The following is a 14,897-nucleotide window of genomic DNA, read 5'->3' as shown; positions in this document are numbered from 1 at the left end:
AAAAGAACCCTAAACATCCTACCAGAAAGTCCCAAACAACCCTGAAAAGTGAGAATAAAACTACCAAAAGCTGACAGAGGGGAACAGCATTATTTCCAACCCACATTTGTCCGTCTAAAAAAAGCCAACCAACTACAGGAAAAAAAAAAAAAAACCCTGAAATGTAGGAAATCTAACATCGTTAACATATTTCCTGTCCTCACATAGCTTATAAAAAATGTTTCTGAGCTTTTCCCTGGCTCATTTACAGTGACGAGAGGGAGCAAAAAGGAAATGCAACAGATGGGACTACCGCCCTCTCACCCAGCAATTTATCGCCACTCGAGGTAGCTTGGGCGAGATTTCAAACGTCTTTCAGTTGCACCAAGAGCTTACTCCTGCCCAGGAACAATGAAGATGAGTGACGCTCCTTAAAAAAAGCTGTGGGTTATAAGCCGTGTTTACTCCTATTTTTGTTGTTTCTAAAAGAGATCACCCCGGCTTCCCTCCAACCATCCCCAAACTGACTTCACGAGGATGTAATATGGTAGATTTAGAGCTGACAGGTGGTACATGCATAATTAAAGATGACCTAACACAGAATGCTCTCATTCCTGGCATATTATCAGACACTTAAGCAAAGCAATTATCAGTAGGCAATCTTTTCTGTCAACAGAGATAGAGATGAAACATTTCTTCAATTAAGGGGATTCTGCAAGGATGCTGTATATATAGCCATCTGCAAATACTTGAAAATCTTTAGAGTTTAATACTAAGTCAGCTCAATGAGCACCTCTGGCCAGTTAAACTGTGTTTTTTTCTCCCCTCTGAGTTTTCCTGGAAGGTAACTTTTTTTTCTTCTTTATTGAAGTAGGAAGGTCACATTTTAAGCATCAGAATCAAGATAGGAATAATTCAGGGGCATCATTAGAGATCCTGATCTAAGCTGACAAGGAAATCTCTGCATTTCTCTGTCATCATCCTGTTAGGGTTTACAAATACACCAAAACTTCCTTAAAAATGCAAGGCAAAAGAAAAGGGATAAGGTTCAGATAAAAGCAATTAAAATTTTTCTTTAAAGCAGAATTATTCCCTCCCCATGTTCCACCAATGTCAGAGGTCTTTTTTTCCAAATTCATTTTTTAAAACATTTTTAATTGGAGGATAATTGCCTTACAACGTTGTGTTGGTTTCTGCCGTATGATGCAAACCAGCCATAAGTATATATATGTTGCTCTTTCTTGACCCTCCCTCCCACTCACCCCTCTAGACTGTCACAGAGCACCAGGCTGGGGTCCTTGTGTTTTACAGACGCGTCACACTAGCTATTTTACACATGGTAGTGTGTATATTTCATTGCTACTCTCTCAGTTCATCCCAACCCCGCCTTCACCCGCTGTGTCCACAAGTCCATTCTCTGTGTCTGTGTCTCTATTCTTGCCTACAGAGGGGTCCCAGAAGAAGAAGAAGAGAAAAACAAAAAGTATATCGGTGTTAGAGAATTTAAGAGAATTATTGTCAAGCAAACTTCATCTTGAATCTAAGCGATTTAAGGATTTTTTTTTTTTTTCATTTGAAGAAATAAATATTCTTCAAAGGAAGAAAGGTCTTGACCGCATGATGGATTTCCCATTTCAGGCCAAGGAAGGAAGAGGCACTATACTCCCTAATAGGGTACTATACTTTTTATAAATTACAGTGCATGTACTTTCTATAAACGAATGCATTTTAGCTTTCCTCGGAACAGAAATTGCTTTAATGTTATAGTGAGACAAGTGATTTTCTTTTCTCTTTTAAAAGGTGCTTTATACGTTAATGGGTTTTTTGAAGCCTGTGTAAAAACTGGCTTCCCTGAGACAGAGAACTTCACAACGTTTGTGGGGCATATTCTGCCACATTTCACAAGAGGTCTTATTGTTTAAATTCTTATATCCTTATGTCATCTGTGAACAAACGGCCTTATTGTTCATTTGAACATGTCTTCATAGGATCTCTGGTGGTAGGGCTGGTGTTGTTGTTTGCATTTTTTTCCTCATCAAGTCAGAACAAAAGTCTCTTTTTCTGCAGCGCTGGGAACTAGGGAACATGGAGTGTGTGGCAGCTGTTGTCAGTTGGAAACACCATAACGATCCTGTTAAGTTAAGTGCTAACATTAATGGGCTGACTTCTGACAAGGAAATCAAGATCTCTGGAAAAGTTTCTTTGACACAGCAGACTTCAAGGTAATGCAAGATAGATGCACTTCATAGAACAATTAAGACTCATCCAGTAGGGGACTGCTCTGGTGGTCCAGTGGTTAAGAATCCACTTTCCAGTGTAGGGGATGTGGGGTCAGTTCCTGGTTGGGGAACTAGGAGCCTGGGCGTCCTAACTATGGAGCCCGTGCACTCTGGAGCCCAAGTGCCACACCTGGAGAGAAGTCTGTGTGCCGCAACGAAGACCCAATATAGCCAGAGATAAATAAATAAATCATCCAAGCTCCCCTGGTAGCTCAGTGGTAAAGAATCCGCCCACCAGTGCAGGAGACGGGTTTGGTCCCTGATCCAGGAAGATCCCACATACCTCAGAGCAACTGAGCCTGTGCGCCACAGCTATCAAATCTGTGCTCTAGAGTCCAGGAGCTGCAAGTACGGAAGCCTGCATGCCCTAGAGCCTGTGCTTTGCAAGAGAAGCCATTGCAATGAGAAGCCTATATACAGCAACTGGAGAATAATCCCCTGGCTGCAACTAGAATAAAGCCCTTGCAGCAATGAAGCCCTAGCACAGCAAAAATAAAATAATTAATTTAAAAAAATCATCCATTAAACTTAGACAACTTTTGGACAACGGACCCAATTCCTTCCAAGATGTTTTCCTTGGGAGATGTTCCATTCAGAATATTAGAGGAAAGATACCAGTAGTCTTTGGGGAAAACATAATCAAGGGGAGAGGTGGTGACGATGGCAAGATCATTCATGGGAGATGCAGCAGGACCCAAAGCTCAGGTTCATTATATTTCTCAGAACTAAGAATAGCTTCTGAATGAGGATTCACAATTCTCCACAGACCTATTTCTCCTAAGGAGCTCCCCCTTTCCCTTTCCAATTTTAATGTAAAAGAAAAAGAGAGAGAGACTATAATCAGACATGGATAAGTAGGCAGGAACAAAGGAATCTCTACAGATTGGAGGAACATCTAAACCAGCCATGTTTTAGGTACTGTTAAATACTTTCCATTAGAATTCAATTCAGAAAAACTCAAAAAGTTTGATAGCCTGCTGCATCAAAGGCTGGGACAAAGAAAGACATCAAATGTGTATTATTGGGGCTAACAACGAAACACATGGCATCTCCCAAACGATGGCGTGGATGAAAAGAAAACAGAAGACATAAGGCACACACTACCGTCAAAATGGACATAATACACAGGCGGAAAAATTCTAGGGAGTTTATTTAGGGACAGACTTATTTCTCATTATAGTCCCAGCCTTTTTGTGTCACTTAAGTAAACAAAGCAACGTCTATAAGCACAGTCCTTGTGTGCTGAAGATGACCCATGATGCTAAGACATTTCATATCATGCCTTTTATACTCAATGATTACTTTAGAATCATTAATTAACAACATTAAAAAAATGTCATTAAAGTGGTGGTACCTTACATAAAACAGAAACATCAACCATTTTATCACGAACCAAGGTTTCTCCTATCCTCCCTCAAAACTAGTTTTCCAAGTATCTTGGTTTTACTAAGCTTTATGCTTGGAGGAACAAAGTAAGATTGCAACAGTGGCTACAAAATAAAGACTAACTTGTGCTACCCTGATTTGATGGAGTTTTATTTTGGAAAGAATAAAAGTCAAACTCAAGAAATTATTTTCATTGCTATCTGCATTTTCTGTTTCACAAAGGCTCCTTAAAATTTGCTGTTTGGAAGTCTTTTAGAGACATTCTGTAGAGTACCATGCTTTCTCCTTGTTAACAGATTATCAGAGATGCTTATCAGGTTTACTTCACTAAAGATAAAGTGTAACATGAATTTAAGAAAATCAGAATGGATGTCGTTTTACATCTCTATCCATTCAGAGAGGACATCTGCTTTCTGATCAAGAGGCAACCGTGTAACTCCAAAACGCTTGGTCTGGCTTTTTTTAAGAACTGGCACTGGAGGTCAAAGTGGACAAAGTCCCCGGAACACCTCCAACATGACCAAGAAGGCAGCCATATAACTGATGCTCTTATGTTCTTCTCCTAATATTTTCCCCCAAAAGTGAAACCTCACTTCACTGCAGGGGAATAAAAGAAAATAGAAGAAGTGAAAAAAGTTTTTTTGTGTTTTTTTTTTTTTGCCACAAACTGCACTCGAGGAATCAACTGTTCTTCACTTGGAATTCTTTCACGAAATGAAATGTTAGGTGCAGGTACAATTTGTGGCCCTAAGGGATGGAAGGTGATGAGAGGAAAGATGTGTTAGAAGAGGATGAAAGAAATGCAAGTTTCTATGAAGCCAGGGGTGGGGGAAAATAAAACAATAATACAGATAGAAGAATGGCTACATCCCCGCAATGTATTGGGTTGGCCAAAAACTCCATTCGGTCTCCATAAGCTGTTATCAAAAAACCTGCGCGAACATTTTGGCCAACCCAATATTTTTGGATCAGCCCCAAAATAAGATAAGACAAGGGCTAGATCACAGGTGAACATGTAGTATCACCAACTACAAACGAGAAGAAAGAGAATCTAGCACTAACCAGTTTATACAAATTAACTTGCATTTACTCCCTTGTGGTCAATTGAAACCTATAGCCCAGGAGACACGACTGCTTTCACATGTACCCATTTGTAACCTCTGAAAACTAATTAACAAAGGAGGACACAGAATCTCCAGGTATAATGGAAACCGGTGACGTCCACCCCTGCAGCCAGCTCTGTAATATCTTCCGCTGGGTGCTGACAGCCTTCTCTTCCCTCCTCTCATTCCAGCACAATGCCTTCAGGTCTGTCTGAGTAATGTAATTTACTGGAGCGGAATTCCCTTGACACCCTGTGCAGCACTGGTGACAGTATCATTTATACTCCACAGTGTCGTGGCCTGACACTGATCCATCAGCCCTCGTGCCTCATTCGCAGCAGAGTGAGCAATTTCACCTTCCACGGTGCCCTTCTGGGGGTGCGCATGGACAAATTTACTCCATTCAGCCCTAATTACAAACCTTGGTTGAAATGCTCTCATTAGATTTCTATTTCTCACTCCAAATGTCAATCCGATTGAAAATGCCGATTTTCCCGAGGATTCATCCATTAGCAATAAACTCTAAAGCATTCCATGACTGAGTGCATTAAACCAACAACATGGACATGCACTTAAAATACATCATTAGAGCAAATCTCCATTGCAAATGCTTTACATTATTCAACCAAAGGAATAATGAGCCCAGCCTGGCCAGTACCCTCAAATTGCACATGAAGGATAGGTTAAAACTGGCTGTTATGAAGGAAGAAGCAGGCAGTATATCAACGAGATGAATTTCAGAATCTCTCTCATCCCTTATGAAGGTGTGGGAGGAAATCAGACCCAGAGCCTAATTTATCACCTCCTTTTGCCTACCAATTTTACAGAAACTTCGGTCTGTGGCAAAGTACAATAAGACAGGCAAAGATAATGGGGAGTGTGTCTGTTCATGGAGGGGAGGGAAGCTGTATCTGTGATGCTAGAAACTTGTTAGTCTTCTAGAATGATTTGCTCTGCCTGAAAAGCATTCTTCCATTTCACTCAACAGAAAAAAAAAAAAGTGAAAAAAGCAGCACTGTTTGGATGCACTGAAAGAATCTGGGTACCATCCTTCTTTTTTAAAAATGTTCATTTATTTTTAAGTGAAGGATAATTGCTCTACAGTATTGTGCTGGTTTCTGTCAAGCATCAACATGTATCAGCCATAGGTATTCATATGTCCCCTGCCTCTTGAACCTTTTTCCCTCCTCCCTCCCGCATCCCATCCCTCTAGGCTGTTACAGAGCCCCGGGTTGAGTTCCGAGTCATACGGCAAACTACCATTGGTTATCTATTTTACACATGGTAATATATGTTTCCATGTTACTCTCTCCATACATCCCACCCTATGCTTCCACTGGCAACCTCCCCCCGCCATGCCCCCTGCTCCTGCCCCACCAGATTCAATAGTCTGTTCCCTGAGTACCATTCTAATGAAAGAGACATTTTGCCCGTTTAGTCAACCTGAGAAACGTCTCCAGCTTACTGGACTGATAGGGTCCGTAACATGAAAAATCCAGAAAACCCAGTGATGATGCTAACATATATACTACAAATCAAAGGTTGTACCCGTGACTTAAGTGGTAAGACAGATCATGAAAAGGAAAATTTGGAGAGAAGAATTTTTAAAACTAGCAAAATACATGAACTGATAAAACCAAGCCATCAGTGTTTTATACCTGCACCGTGTTTTAATTCCTTAGCTTCTTAGTCTCATTTATCACTTCTTGTCAGATCCCTGGTGAGGCCAAGTCAGGGTTCAGTCATAATGTCTTTTTTTAATTTGATAAATGAAGAAACTGCATCCCAGGAAGGTCATGGAGAAAGCTGAAGAATCTGATGTATGTAACTCTTCACATGTAATACTAAAGGTTAACCAAAAAGGTTAAGTGATACCTACAATGATGACCTGATTATGAAATACACAATATATTTACTTAATGAAAAACTTTGGTGGCCAGAAAAAAAGACTCCTAGAAGGCTAGATATACATTACATTCAAGAGAAAATAATTTGCAAAAAATACTAAAAAGAAGCAACAGTAATTGTTTTCTGCTTCTCAGCATCTGGTTATCTACAGGATTGATCAGTAACCAGAATGACAACAGATGTGATATTTTCTATAGGGAATTCTACCACCGCGGAAGCTAATTGCTCCTCAAGTTTTGCCCATTCCCAACTGAAATACTTAAAACCTTCCTTGATTACAACATTAGCACTCTCTCTCTCATGATGTACACCAGCAGGTATTACAGTGAATGTGCACAGATGTCAGAACTGAAATACTCACGCTGAAATAAATTGAGTGGGAAGGCAAAAATAACTGATTATGCTCAACACAGTGCTCACCTGAAGATGAAAGAGAGGCTTTTATGGTGCTAATTTAATGGCAAAATAAAAATCTGAGACCCCAAAAGCAACAGTGGTAGCCTGTGAAGAACCAAATTATTTGTAAATGACCTGTAGCCTTCTGATTGAGAAACAGTGAACAAGAGGATGATCTTGTGTCCATTTAATTCCAAAATGTGTACTCCAAGCAGAGTGGGAACCACCAAATGCCCTGAAATTCTCCACCACATTCATATGATGCAACCGCAGGAGTAAGCATCACACACCATCCTTTTACTGAGTGCTGGCTCTGTGCTTCAAGTACATTATCTCACTTACTCCCCACCACCACCCTCTAAGGTAGGCACTCCCCCTGTTTCAGTTTTTAATTAAAGACATCCAGGCCTAGGAGAGGTTCAATAAAGAGATCAAGGTCAACAGGTAGCTAAGTGAAGATCTGATGCTGATTAGTCCTCTTTTTCCCGAAGTTCTGGTCTCACATTAACCATCCCTCCTCACCATCTGCTGAGCCTGGAGACAACCAGTGGGGAATATGATTTGTAGTCTTCAGTTTTCAGAGGCTTCTGGAATGACTGCCCTCTTGACTCATCCTATTTCCCAAGTGACATCAAACTGAAAGGCTTCAACAGACACTCTCTTCACTTGCAGACACCCTCATTCTTTGGAAATGCCACAGCCACTCAGCCAGTAGCACGGGGACAGCACCATGGCTGGGATCACGGAGTTGCGAATTTCCCTGTGAAGGTTGACACCACTTCTGTCTGCTATTTCCTGTAGCCACAGACAGACACATTACCCCTTACTGTGGTTGCAGGAGACTTGGCTGGCAGATGAAGGGGAGTTTTTACTTGGTTAACTGCCCCTCCGACATCTGTGCATAGAGCAGGTCTGTGCCCATCCCTGGTCCCCCCTCCCCAACACCCTGTCCCTACACAAACAAAAAAGTCCTCCAATCTCTCTGCAACACCACTAAGGAATCCTCCCGTTGCTGTTCTCTGGGTCTACAAGACACAACTTTCTAACATCGAGCCAAAGAGATGGATGTTGTAAAATAGCATTTCAAACAAGGCAATTACTTCTCAAAAAATGATTCAAGGATCCTGTCACTATTTCTTGCAACCTTCCGCCAACACAATTTGCTTATGTATGAGTTGTGTCTTTCTTTCTTCAGGAGGGGAAAATGTTGATCAACTATCACAGGTAGACACACAGTGCCCAAGTGTGGCCGACTTTTTGCTGCTTAAACAGAGAGACGCATTTATTCCCCACAACGCACCACTTACCAGACAGATGCAAAGATGCGGGCAAGCCAGTCATCAGAATTAACAGAGTGATTGTGCTTGCATTACATATTCTGATTTGTATGAATTTTATTTTTAGCCATGCACAAAAGGGCAATAAATGGAAAATCTTATTCTAACCGCTACTTTTTCTGGGCCACCCACACTGCTCCACCTACCGCACAAGTCCACAAATGTGAAAAAAGAAAAAGAAAAAGAAAAAACCCAACGCAGGGTTCGTCCTAACAAGGGATGCAAAGTGGCTAAAATATGTGACATTGTTTCCAGTCAGTGTTTGTACTTTCATTCTTTTTCTGTATCAGGACTTTCAGGGAAAACAACGTTGACTTATCTCTGGGCATTTTCAAAGACTCCATGGTGGCAGGGCAGACGGTGCTTTGGCAAGCGTGATCCGCCAGGCACCGCCACCACCCTGTCACCTGCCGCCTGGCAACCTGCTTCCAGAAAAGAAACATACCCCCAAAACGGTTCTGTAAATTCAGGCAGATGATACATACAACATCTTGTTTTGCAACAAGGACGGTGTTTTAAAAGTTTCTGAAATGAACAAAGGGATATCAGAAATGTTTCTAGAACAGAGCAGGTTGTCAGGAATGATCTGGCCAAAGTTACAGCAATAGTGCTTATCCTAAATCTGCTCTTGGGGTGCCGAGCGCCAGTGCTCACCAGGACACAGCATCTCCTTGCCATCTCCCTTCCCTTCTGTGCATTTTTGTCTCTGTCTGCTCCATCCACTCACCCACCAAGCCCTCAGCTCACCAAGCACGAACTCTCGCTGCCGAGCGGAGCTGCTGATGTTGAAAAAACCCACCTTGAGAGCAAATAAGAAAAAAAAAAAAATTGAGGAAGAGGATGTTTCTGGGGGCATATAGAGGATAGAGATGAGAGTCTATTTTTGATCACCATCTCTTTAGACTTTTCATAAAAAGTTAAGTTATTAAAGTTCCAGGGTACCAATATGAATGCTTGTTCCCCTGAACCCTCCGCAAAGCACAGCAGCAAACACACGCAGACAGAGATTAATATTTAAAAGTCAGTTCCACCAGATAATGAAGACACGAAAAGAGTCAACACTGAGAAAGGCATCTTTACCTGTGCGCTTGCTCATTATCCAGAAACTAGAGGAAATGCTGTCATCCCCGGTAGCTACTCACGCCCTGCAGAGCTCACACCTTCTTCCCAGAGCAGTGCTGATGAGATGGATCAGAAAATCTTTGAGAGGTTAGAGTCCACTATCGTCAGATCTCTGACTGCTGTTGTAAAAACACGGGTAATTAAGTGTTACGAAAAAGTGGGTCATCCACGACTGAGGTACAACCACACCTCCCCACAGGAGACTCCAAATGACTGTGCTGTGACAGGGTGGGAGGGGTCTGAACGCAGCGAAAGCAAAACTTTTATGTGGTGAGCAGTGTTTTAGTTTTCACTGGTTTAGGTTAGAGAAAGTTAATCTCAATGTCAACTGCAAACCAACTAAAAGTTTTTGAAGTTTGACGACAAATGCTGGCTGTTCGTGTCACGGGAAATTTCAGAGACAGTGTCACAAACAGTCCGAGGGACAGTCTCAGGTTTCTGTGACATGCCTGTCGCTGATGAGCGAACGCCGTGACTCAGGGAAGTGAGGAGGTCAAACTGAAACCGAAGGTAGGGAACTGAGTTCTCAGTATCCACACAAGCATCTCCTTCTCCAAGGGAGGATCAAAGCACTGCAGACCACTTCCCACACTGGTACCCGACTCGGGCGTTCCACACAATTTACCAAAGCATCTTTCGACTGTCGTCAGAAGAAGGCATCTTTCAACTACTGTCGGAAGCAAGCAGGATATGCACTGGGCTCAGCACATTCGTTCATCTGTCACGCACGAGCCATAGCACAGAAATTTTAATTCAAGTCAGAGCACACTGTATCCCTATTACATACTAGAACACAAAAGATGTGAAGGGATGCTGAGGGAAGAACCTAGAAAAAACTGCTTTTTAAGAATCTAAGGCTTGTACAGAGGATGATGAGACCTCATTACACACAATGTCTAATATGGATCATTTATAAATTTTATTTATTATTTTTCAGCTGTGCCGCATGGCCATGTGGGATCTCAATTCCTTGACCAGGGATTGAATCTGACCTCCCCCGACCCCTACTCCACCACATTGGAAATACAGTCTTAACCCACTGGATCGGCTGCCAGGGAAGTCCCCAGATCACTTTTGAAACATAAAATCTCTTCCAGCAGCTGTTTACTATACATTTAATATTCCATTGATGTTAATGTCTGTGATGACATTCCTACAACTTTCCTCAGGCGACTCCTTTAACAATCCCCTTCATTTTAATCTGGGTTTTGTTTCAGTGTTCACAGCCCTTCCTAAATTTGGCTAAGAGTCAGGATTCATCCTGATCCAAAGTTGACATTTCTCCAAAGGGAAGCACACAGATACTCAGCACAACCCACACCACAGACTGAACACCACACCAGAGGAATCTGAAGAGACGCTTCTCTGAAGAGGGATACCATAAAGAAGACTGAGCGCCAAAGGATTGATGCTTTCAGACTGTGGTGCTGAAAAAGACTCCTGAGTGTCCTTTGGAGAGCAAGATCAAACCACTCAATCCTAAAGGAAATCCACCCTGGAGTACTCACTGGAAGGACTGATGCTGTAGCTGAAGCTCCAATCCTTTGGTCACCTGATGCAAAGAGCCACTGGAAAAGACTCTGATGCTGGGAAAGATTGAGGGCAGAAGGACAAGGGGGTGACAGAGGATGAGATGGTTGGATGGCATCACCGACTCAATGGACATGAGTCTAAGCAAACTCCAGGAGATAGTGAAGGACAGGGAAGCCTGGTGTGCTGCACTCCATGGGGTCGCAAAGAGTTGGACACGACTTAGTGACTGAACTATAACAACGATAAATGATGCAAAGGAAAACTCTCTGGTTCATAGCACAGAAAGGGCTATATTTAAATATAAAATTAGAATTTTATTGTTTGGAGTATGGTTGGGGAATAGGAGTGGGGAATCTGGCTCATCAACCTTTCCCCCTTCTGCCAAATTGTCTTATAGTGTATCAATTATAAATTTTTACCAATCTAGAACACAACCAATTGATCTAACACTAAAACCATCTGGGACCACATTAAATCTTTCTTTTATCATTCTCAAGGCCCACTAGGATTGTGTAGGATCTCTCAAAAATCTTATTTATTGACAAAATCCAGAAATGGAAAAAAGAAGTTAATAACAATTTCCACTTGATAAAGACATTGGTGAGTCTACAGAGGTATCTGTTCTTGTAAGAGTTGATGAACGTAATTTGAAGGGAGAAAAATAAGCAACTAGGAGATCATTGTCGTATAAAATGGTAACAAAGTTATCATTTCTGAATTCCACCAATTTGTGGGATGTCAGCAGTCCAGAGTACTGCTTGTCAATTTGGAATTGGTTGATGAAAGGAAAAAGTCTGGAAAAACACAGAAAAGTAGGAGTTAACAGGTAGGTTGCATTTGGGTAGCTAGATTAAAAGTGACTTATTTTCTTTATTCTATTCTGCTATTTTATAAATTTTGTATCATAAACATGTATTACTGTCATAATTGGGAAAGTAAAGCTAATTCTATTTTGATAAAAGGAAACAATTCATTAGTTTCTGATTCTGTTCTTTTCAGTCACTAGGAACACTTAATACATGGGATCTTTATAGTAACCTTGGCTGGTGACAAAGCAGACATAAAATACAGGGAAAATCTGCTAGAAACAATAGGTTATATCTTCTAGTTAAGCATGACAAGGACTTTAAGAATACTGCTACTTTACAGAGCTTTGCAAACAGTGTCCTTCCTCACTGTGACCATGGTCTGGGCATGCTCCAACTGCCCCAGAGCTCCATGGGCCAGGGACCTCACAGTGGTCAGTTTAACATATGTGTCTTTGGAGGAGGGTAGCTATCCCTTGGGTTAAATCATGGCTCAGAGAGCAATGTCACTTTGTTAGTACAGGCACATCTGGAAAAGAGCACACAAACTATTTCTAAAAAGCAACAGATTGGCAATTATTAGAAGAAATTGACAAACTATTTGTACTACAACTGACATCATTTGGTGAGAAGCTCTGTCATCTGCATGGCTGAGTCGGGAACTCACAGTGAACACCTTTTGAAATTTGGACATGTCTATTACTACGCTGCTTACATCACCACTACCTGTACCATTAGTGTATATGCAGAGAATGAAAATTAACCTTGGTGGTGCCTTGAGCAGAATATGACTGTGAGACAGTATGTTACAAAGAATCACATACATTCTTTAAAAAAAAAACAGAATTGGCTTCAAAACTATGCCAATGGTTCCCCAATGACAATAAGAGCTAAATATATATGTTCATGAAGTTACTTTATATAACATTCTTATCATTGACATCACAACTTTTAGAGTGCCTCCAACTAGAATAAACAGAATAAGCATAAAAATAATTATCTGAGATTTAAACTCTGGTACTGGAAAGGTGGTGAAAGCCAAAACTTGCATGGTTTCTCAAGAATAAAATGAATGGTATATTTCTCTATCCTAAGTCAATACGTTTATATCATTATTAAGACATGAAAATAGGTACAATAAAATCTAAGTTAACTATACTATTTGAAGACAAGAAGATCTTTTTTGATTTGTTTCAATTTTCTGGGGGAACTGACAGCTAGAAAATGCTTTCTGTTCAAAATCTTTCCAAAGCAGTTTCTTTTTCTACTTATAAAGGATCTAACCATTCTCAGTGATTCAGCAGGTCAGTGTTACCAGCTACAAATATCCTCCAGGGTATATTTGCTAACTTTATTAAACCAAAGCTACCTTGTTTTCTGAATCTCTATCACTGAAAAAGGGAAGTGGGATTTGTGTGGTGGGGTGGGGTGTGGGGTGTGAGAGGGGGTGGGGGTGGAGTGGCGGTGGGAAGTACCAAGGCTATTTTATTCAGGGTTCTGGTTAGTTGGGTTCCAGGTAGCTGAACCATCACTAAATATGAATTCACTGCCTGTATCCAGGTACATCTGATTCTCGGAGCTGTAAGAGTCGATCAGTAGAGCCCCCAAAGGCTGGTCTTTGTTGGTTTTCTCTAGCTCGTGTCTTTCCATCTGGGGACTGTTGTAGGCAATCTGTGTCAGGGTGTCCATCTAAAAATCATGGTCTCTGAACTGGGGCTGAACTTGTTTTGATTAGAATCTATATCCATGTTGTTTCAACTCAAGCTTAGGGTGCTGGTATCTATGTGTGATGTCAAAGATGAAAAAGCACTTACTTCTCTCTTAAGACTTGCTCCCCTGAATTTTCTTTTCCATAAAAGAAAATTTCATTCATTTTCATACATTTCACTCCAATCGTTTGATATCTTAGCAGCTCCCTATAGCAACTGACTCCAAAATCTTTGTTGCTATGCCCTGTTCTCTAGCACCTAAGCAAAAAAGCATGGAGAGTATTTCTAAGCAGATTTGGAATGTCTGGGTTGGAAATGAGGGACTGATTTATATCTACTGTACTTCAACTTTGATGATTTTATTTCAATTCTTTTTTGATTATACTTTTCCCTTGAGCCAGACACATACATACACATTTATGTATGTATATATGTATATAATTCACACACATGCATTTATTATCTTTTTGTAAGTCATTCAGTCGTATCTGATTCTTTGCAACCCCATGGACTGTAGCCCACCAAGCTCCTCTGTCCATGGAATTCTCCAGGCCAGAATACTGGAATGGGTAGCCATTCCCTTCTCCAGGGGATCTTCCCAACCCAGGGATCAAACCCCGGTTCTCCCGCATTGCAGGCAGATTCTTAACCGTGTGAGCAACCAGGGCAGCCCACACACATGCATGCTCATATGTATAAATGATTCTGATGTCTTAGGAGGATGTGGGATAATTCAGGACAGAAGTTTTTGAGCTCTCTGAAACTATGGATCCTTATGTACTGCTCTTCAGGAATTACAACCCCTAGTCAAACTGAAGGGCAGGGCCTGAAAAGAGTAAAGTAGAATAGTAAAGGAAAGGAGGCCTGAGGAAAACACGGCTACCTAGGCTCCAAGATAACTCACTGATGGTTCTCCAAGGCTGGTTTTCTAGACACAGAATAAAAAGCAAAATCCACCTCCCCTCCCCCAAATTAGGGCCTAAATGGACTAACTCAGTGGGTTCAATCCTTCTTATTCCTCACAGGCCTCCATGTTACTTCTACAGCTGCTCTGTGGGGTATGGGTGCAGTAATATCCAATATTACAGAGATCTGCTGATGGGGGATAGCTGCACCTCACTGGGAGAATGTTAAACAGGCATTAGAGCGAGAGGCCCTGTTGCAGATCTATTTGCTACTAATTTTCTTTCCAAGTTTCCACTTTCTACTAGGCTTCACTCTGGGGCAAGTCTTCAGGTCTGCCTCCACTGCTAAGACCTGTCAACTGGCTCCGCTATTCGCGCATTCTGGGGTGTGACACCCGGACTCAGTAATGAAGCCCTAATTCACATAAACTGCA

General features: G+C 41.4%; 1 protein-coding gene across 5 annotated transcripts in view; it reads right to left on the bottom strand.

Moving 5' to 3' along the window:
- The window catches only part of BACH2 (BACH transcriptional regulator 2), a 393,216-nt gene that overhangs the window by 146,601 nt on the left and 231,718 nt on the right, over positions 1 to 14,897 (bottom strand). The window contains exon 1 of one of the 5 annotated variants that reach the window (XM_088840713.1): positions 9,469 to 10,493. The exons of 3 other annotated variants lie outside the window; for them this stretch is intronic. The gene's annotated coding sequence lies outside the window, so the exon portion shown is untranslated. Of the gene's footprint in view, positions 1 to 9,468; positions 10,494 to 14,897 lie in introns of those variants that run through there. One more of the 5 variants, XM_088840712.1, reaches the window with a different exon arrangement.

Source organism: Moschus berezovskii, chromosome 10, assembly GCF_049115385.1.
Source record: "Moschus berezovskii isolate FMDL1 chromosome 10, NW_MosBer_1.0, whole genome shotgun sequence".
Lineage (NCBI taxonomy): Eukaryota > Metazoa > Chordata > Mammalia > Artiodactyla > Moschidae > Moschus > Moschus berezovskii.
This window is presented reverse-complemented; position numbering and strand designations above follow the sequence as displayed.